Source organism: Lepeophtheirus salmonis, chromosome 10, assembly GCF_016086655.4.
Source record: "Lepeophtheirus salmonis chromosome 10, UVic_Lsal_1.4, whole genome shotgun sequence".
NCBI classification, from domain to species: Eukaryota; Metazoa; Arthropoda; class Copepoda; order Siphonostomatoida; family Caligidae; genus Lepeophtheirus; species Lepeophtheirus salmonis.
Window position 1 is genome coordinate 21350157 of NC_052140.2, and position 6875 is coordinate 21357031.

General features: G+C 32.2%; 1 long non-coding RNA gene across 1 annotated transcript; it reads right to left on the minus strand.

Annotated features, from left to right (window-relative positions):
• Positions 1-3805: 3805 nt before the first annotated feature.
• Positions 3806-6661, minus strand: LOC121125496 (uncharacterized). Its single transcript, XR_011782096.1, has 4 exons — positions 5364-6661; positions 4954-5306; positions 4439-4890; positions 3806-4381 (listed from the first exon to the last, which is right to left on the minus strand). It is a non-coding gene; the product is annotated as an uncharacterized lncRNA (long non-coding RNA).
• Positions 6662-6875: the final 214 nt, after the last annotated feature.

Consider the following 6875-nt stretch of genomic DNA (forward strand, 5'->3'; position numbering starts at 1 on the left):
ATTCATTATATCTTAAAGACAAGATTATCCTTTTTTTTTATGAAGATTAACTCAACATGAAGTATGATTATGATTCATAATTATTTATTTCGAAAACATGGAAACATTATGCTCTTGATGCATAAAGATGAAAATAAGCATACTATTTGACAAAAAAATTTAACTATTATATGTTCAAACTACACTTCAAATTTCTCCACAATCCAAACTCAATTTTGAAAGCAAACATTATAGCTTGTGTTTGTGTTGACAAGCAACATGTATTTTTGGTTTTTATATAGGTAAATCAGTTTTAAATCTACAAACGCTTGTATATAATGTACATTTATTTTAAAGAAGATGAATAAATAAAAAAAAACCTTTTTAAAATTGATTTTCTCTTATAATAAAATCGTTACTACTTACATACTTCCTTTTCTATTTGTGGCCTTGCTTTCTTTTTTTATTTTTCTACTCCAAGAAAAGGTAAAAAAAAAAAAAAATTGGGTTTACAAGTCTATGTTCTATTTTTTGTTTTTTTGTTTTTACATTAGCTTTCTTTTCTTAGATAACACCTTCTCCAGTACTTTGAAGCAGAAAATGTACTCTATAAGTCAGCCCTTTATTAGTAAATATTATTTATGTAACAATATTATAAACTGATGGGATATTATATTACCTAAAAAAAAAACAAATAAATAATTTTTGTACAAATTTAAAAAGCAACTTTTTTATAAATTGTAACTTGACTAGAATAAAACTTAACTTTCTAAAGACAGAAATTGTAAAAATGGCACTTGAATTGCGAGATAAATGTGTGTTCACTTCCTCGTGTATGAGTTTGAACACGAAAAGACAATCTTCATTTTATGAACTTCAACCATTACACTGTGATATCGTTTTTTGTTTTTTTTTGTCTTTGAAGTGTTTTTTTTAATTTTAATTTTCCAAAGGATCATTTTAATTGCTTTTAAGTAATTATATTATGAGATTTTATCAATGGTTTTGTGTGTGTATGCATATATATAATAGTATTTATGGTATGTTTTTATGTTAGTAAGGTATTGCTATGACAAGTAACAAATAAATTAGACTAAAAAAAAACCACTCTGTAATATGTGATGCGTACATAACAATGTAATCATATTATTTAAATATTGAAAGCATGTATAGGATCGAATGTGCAAACAGGGTGCACTTTATATTGTGCAAATCTTTGCAAATCAAAGATTTGATCTAAATATATATGTACTCTGGTATATAAAAATAAAGCACTCTAAAGTGTAAAACACTCATGAGTGATCACATCATTTTTTTTTTCTCATACTTGTATATTTACTAATGTTAACAAAGCACATCAAATGAATTGATATAATAAGTATTTAGTAATTACGTGTGAAAAACGGAAATTAAGAATAAGGACTCCATTGGGATTTATCTTCTATATTATTAAAGTAAAATTTGTCTTTTAGTCGATGCTTAATCACTCTGGGTAATGCAGTGTGTAACTCCAAGTAAATTAATATAGTATTTTACAAGATTTTCAACCAGGATGATTATTGTACATTTAATCACTTTGAAATAAAAACTAGATGAAGGGTTTTTTTTTTTGGAGAGGCCAAAAAAATAATCTCTAATAGCTTTCCTCTCCGATTATCATTTCTACCGTATTTGTGAGAAATTAAATGGTGGTCGGAGAGCTTTGAACGCATTTCACTGTGATTTAAAAAAATTAAGGCAAATATTTTCTTTTAATAAATTGAGTATGTCTCGAATATTGGTTGTATTTTTGGATTTGGTAAAATAATTTTTGAGTCTATCTTATGATTGCGTAGATATTTGATCTAAAAAATACATATGGCATCCAGTGTGCCCCTAATATAAAAAGGAAAAGAGACGGAAGAATATATATTTATAGAATTGTATTAGAAACATATGTAAGACTGAATAAAATCTCACAGGCGTTTTCTAAAACTGTATACTGAATATTGGCCTTTTGAGTGGGGGATGAGTCCTGCTGGAAGGTGATCCCGTTTCCGGCTTTCATCCGCGTTATGATTTTGTCCTTCAGCACCTTGCAGTACTTGTCAACGCCAGCTCACTCTTTTTGGTTGAAGAAAATCGGCGGCATCACCGTCAGTCGGACCCAATGACCCCCCAACGTCATGATCGAGACCGGAAAGTTGGTTGTGTTGACAATGGGGACTTTCTCCTTCTTTTCTGCTAAGAAGTAGTGGTTTTGGCCCTTGTATACCATGTTTACGGTCCACTTCTTCTCGTCGCTGATGAAAGTTACAAGACGACGCTTATCCTTGAGGAGGTTCAATAATTTGCGACTCCTGGTCAACTAGACTTCCTTCATCCTCATGTCAAGATGTGCCTCTTCCAGTGCTTGTAGGAGGTAACTTCAGGTATTTCTTTATCACCCTCTGGACTGTCTGCGTGCTGACTCCGCTTTTTTTTTTCGGATTCGCCTCAATCGATCGTTTGAGTCCTGCCAGAAAATCCTGTTCTTGTCGCTTTTTGCCATGTGAGACTTTAATCAGATTGGCCGATTAGCTTACTCTTGTCTTAAATCCTGTAGACCGTTGAGGTGGAGTACAATAGTGCATTGACAATCGTGGGAGGCTTGTGTCCACGCGAATCATTTCAACATCGGAAGACCTTTCATCTTGCTCCATATTTTGTATGCTTACATATTTGAACAAAACATTTTGTGCTTAAACTAGACGCCCAGCCTCACATTTCTTCGAAAAACATTCTGTAAAATTACAATTTTCTAAGTTATAGCGGTTAAAAAAATGGCAAACTCAAAAATCCTTTAACCTTTAACCTCTGAGAGCTTAAAATTACGGTCAGTCCGGATGTTAATCCGTCTCAAGATATGATGAATAATTAAAAGCTGAAAATTAAATAAACACTTTGATTTAGCGGCAAAATATAAGGTATGGAATATGTTTTAGCAGTTATAAGTAATTTTTTCTTTTTTGACGATTACATCATTTCCACTTTCCGGTTAAAACCAACATTTAGTATTACTATTTTAGCCATAAAAAACGAAAATGACCTTTAAACTTCTTTATCCCAGTAGTATAATTTCGAATGAGAGCCATATTTTGAAAGGAAACAACTATATAGCTGAATGTTTCATGTAATACGAATTGATAAAAAACATTCTAGCGTCCAAAAGATAAATTATTAATTAAGTTAACTTAAATGCAGATCAAACAACATGGGTCTAATCTTACAAAAATTCTCTATAATACAGGATCTTACATAAGATTATTTCATTTATTCCCCCCACCTCCCTTATGCCATAGCTAAAACTACAGAATAAATCCTACCTTTCATCTTCAATAGTCTTGTTGAAAAAAAAAATGATTGATTTTTTTAGTGGAACTATTTAAATTTTATTATAGAATATTTAATAAATGAACATCGAAAGGTTGCGTGCATTTTTTTCAAAAATAAATATAAAAAAGTAGATGATTTGACAAATTGTAAAAAAGTTATTAATATTATATGTAGAAGCAGGGAGATTAACCACAATTAATTATTTTTACATCCAACGTATTTCGTTAGGATTTATAGATTAGATGTCCGTAATTAAATTGACTTATTTTTATTTAATTTCTTAACTTTTCTTACCTCTAAAATATTCATATCTTTTGAAAACTGAAAAGATCTTTTCAAATGTTATTACCTACAATTTTCATTTTTATAGTAATTTATTTTCAAAATATGTATCTGCTTCAAAATTATACTCTAAAAGCATTTTTTTAAAGCTTTAACACAAGAACGACGAAGATTCAATGAAATATTGGGAGAAATTTTTTGATTGTATTTGTTTATAAGTTCTTGAATTTTCATAAATCGTTTTATTAACCAACAAAAACAAAATTAAAAATTAAAATTAGTTTGATTGATAAAGTGAACACTTTCAACAGGCTCCAGCAAGTTCAGACATGAATGAGCATCTCTAGAAAGGCATCGTTTACCTGTCTTATCAAAACATTAACATAGATTTTCCCGAACTAGTCATTCTGATTCCATCTGTTATTGTGCAAAGATGTCCAATAAAAAATTACTCATAATTGCGACCTCTTTATGTACTCTGTAGAGTCATCTATACAGATAAAGAATAACTAATCCTATATATATATATATATATATTAAGATAAACAAGTTGATACTACAACATATTAGAATATACTTTTTAAGTATTCAAGATATCCCTAAATTGGTGATCCCGAACGTTACAATATCGAGGATGGAGATCGACAAATCAGATCCATATCTTAATTTGAACAAACAAAATGGTACTTTACTGCCCACTAGGCCGGTTGTACCATATTTCCTAAAGTCGATCTTGTTAAAGGTTATCATGAGATTCCAGTATACCCTGATGATAAAACAAAAACAGCCATCATTACCCCTTTTGGCCTTTTCAAATTCTTACGAATGCCGTTCGTTCTAAAAACACATCACAGGCGTTCCAAAGACTTCTTAATCGTGTTTTAAATAGGCTACATTTTGTCTACGTTTATCTAGACGACATCTCAATTGCAAGTTCATCTAAGGATCAACATCTTGGACATTTGACAACACTTTTCCGAAGACTTTATCACCATGAATTTGCTATTAATCTATCGAAATGTCAATTTGATGCAACAAAGATAAACTTTTTGGTCTTGGTGGGAAGTCATCAAGGATCACACCTCTCGCCGACAAGATAAAAACGATTCAATCTTATCCATTCCGCCCAATCTCGGAAAAGTCCAATAGGTGATAGAGTTTTAAAGTTTTATCAACGATTTTTTAAAGGTATGGCTAAACTACTACAACCTTTCTTTCAATTACTTAAAGAATCTCGCTGAACCAAAGCTTTTCTTATCCAATTCAGAATGGAGCCTAATATGGAATTAAAAGAATAATTTAATCGTGCAAAATCATCATTAGCTAATTCAACCTTACTTGTTCATCCAATTCCTGACGCACCTTTAGCTCTTTCTGTAGATGTTTCTGACACGGCGATTGTGGAGGTTTTAGAACAACTTCAAAACAATACTTGGAAACCCTTATCTTTCTTTTCAAAGCAATTACAATCACACGAACTGAAATATAGTAACATTTGATCGAGAATTACTATCTATACATTCATGTATAAGATATTTTTGAAATATTGTTGAAGGTGGATAATTGATTATCTACATGGATCACAAGCCTTCGACATATACTTTCGCTAAAGTTTTGGATCCCTGGTCCTGCACGTCAACAAAAAGGCATTTAATATATATCTGAATACACCACGGATATTCAAAAAATCTCTAGAAAAAATAACACATTTGCAGACGATTTATCAAGGATTAATATGGTTACATTACCTTCGATTGACATTCAGTGTTTTAATTTTACACAATCTGAAGCTCAAAATGAAATGTTCTCAAACTACACAAGTAAATCCAAACTTAAATTATCTGAGGCAGATTTTAATTCTTCAAACAAAACAATTGAGTATTTTATGTTATATTTCTAGCTCCACTCCGCACCCGGTAATTCCTCAATCTTTGAAAATGCCAGTATTTGATATTATTAATTCGTTATCACATCCATCAGCTCGGTCTTCCGTTAAACTTATAACAAAAAACTATGTCTGGAATGGAATGAACAAGGGAATTAAACACTGGGCTCGCCAATGTATTAAAAGTCTACTGAAATACTGGATCAACTCCCATACAGTCATTCCTACTTCCTATTTCTCACATATTCATTTCGATCTAGTGGGCCCACTGCCCTCTTCTCATGGATTCACCCATCATTTACAATAATAGATCGTTTTTCTTGTAGGCGAGAAGCTATTCCGATCTCCAACACTGACACAACAACATGTGCACGAACATTGTGCTCCCATTAGATATCACGATTTGGGTTGATTCAAGTGGAAATAACCTCATACAGAGGCCCTCAATTCACTTTGAACTCTGGTAACAAATATATATCTCCCAATTTTATAAAATAACCTATACCACGTCATATCATCCACAGTCTAACGAATTACTCAAATCTTCTATGAAAGCACGCCTTACTTCTTCACACTTAAGTAGACCAACTTCCCTGGATACTTCTAGGTAAAAGTACATCCCCTAAGGAGGGACTTCCTTCTTTGTCAGCAGAAATGCTTTATGATCACCCCGTCTCCATTATTGGTGCAATGATTTCATCGTTTTCTCCAGAACAAACTCTAGCCAACCTTCATACACATGCCTCAACGTTACTTCCATACCCCCTCCCCTGTCCATCATTCATTATGTCAAATTGATTACATACTATCAAAGCTACGGACCTCTCGATTCGTTATTATTCACCGCCGTCCTGCTCTCTGCAGTCTCCTTACCAAGGCCCTTTCAAAGTAATACAAATGTCAGAAAATATTGCAACATTCAACGGGGCTCTCGAGTAGAACAGATACCCATCGACCAATTAAACCCCGGAATAGTTCAGGTTGACATTATACCAGTTTTTCCTCCTCCCCAACGCAGACCCAAAAAACCATCCATCTTAATCCCTACCAAGGAATTGCTTCGACGTAAAATTTTATCAAGAGCATCTAAACGATGAATTTTAATAAGACTATCACTTCATAAGACAATGTTTATCCCAGGATAAGGTTCTGTTTATTGATGTTTTAGTATGTTTTTGAATATTTATGTGATATATTTATGGAGCAGCGCGCTCCATGTTACATATTCCTGTGTAATTATTACTTAATAATATTCTTTATTCTGGGGGACGCATGGGGCGACCTCTTTATGTATTCGGTAGCCCCCGCTATAGGGATAAAGAATAATTAATCGTATGTATATATATTAAGATGAACAAGTTGATAATATTAAGAT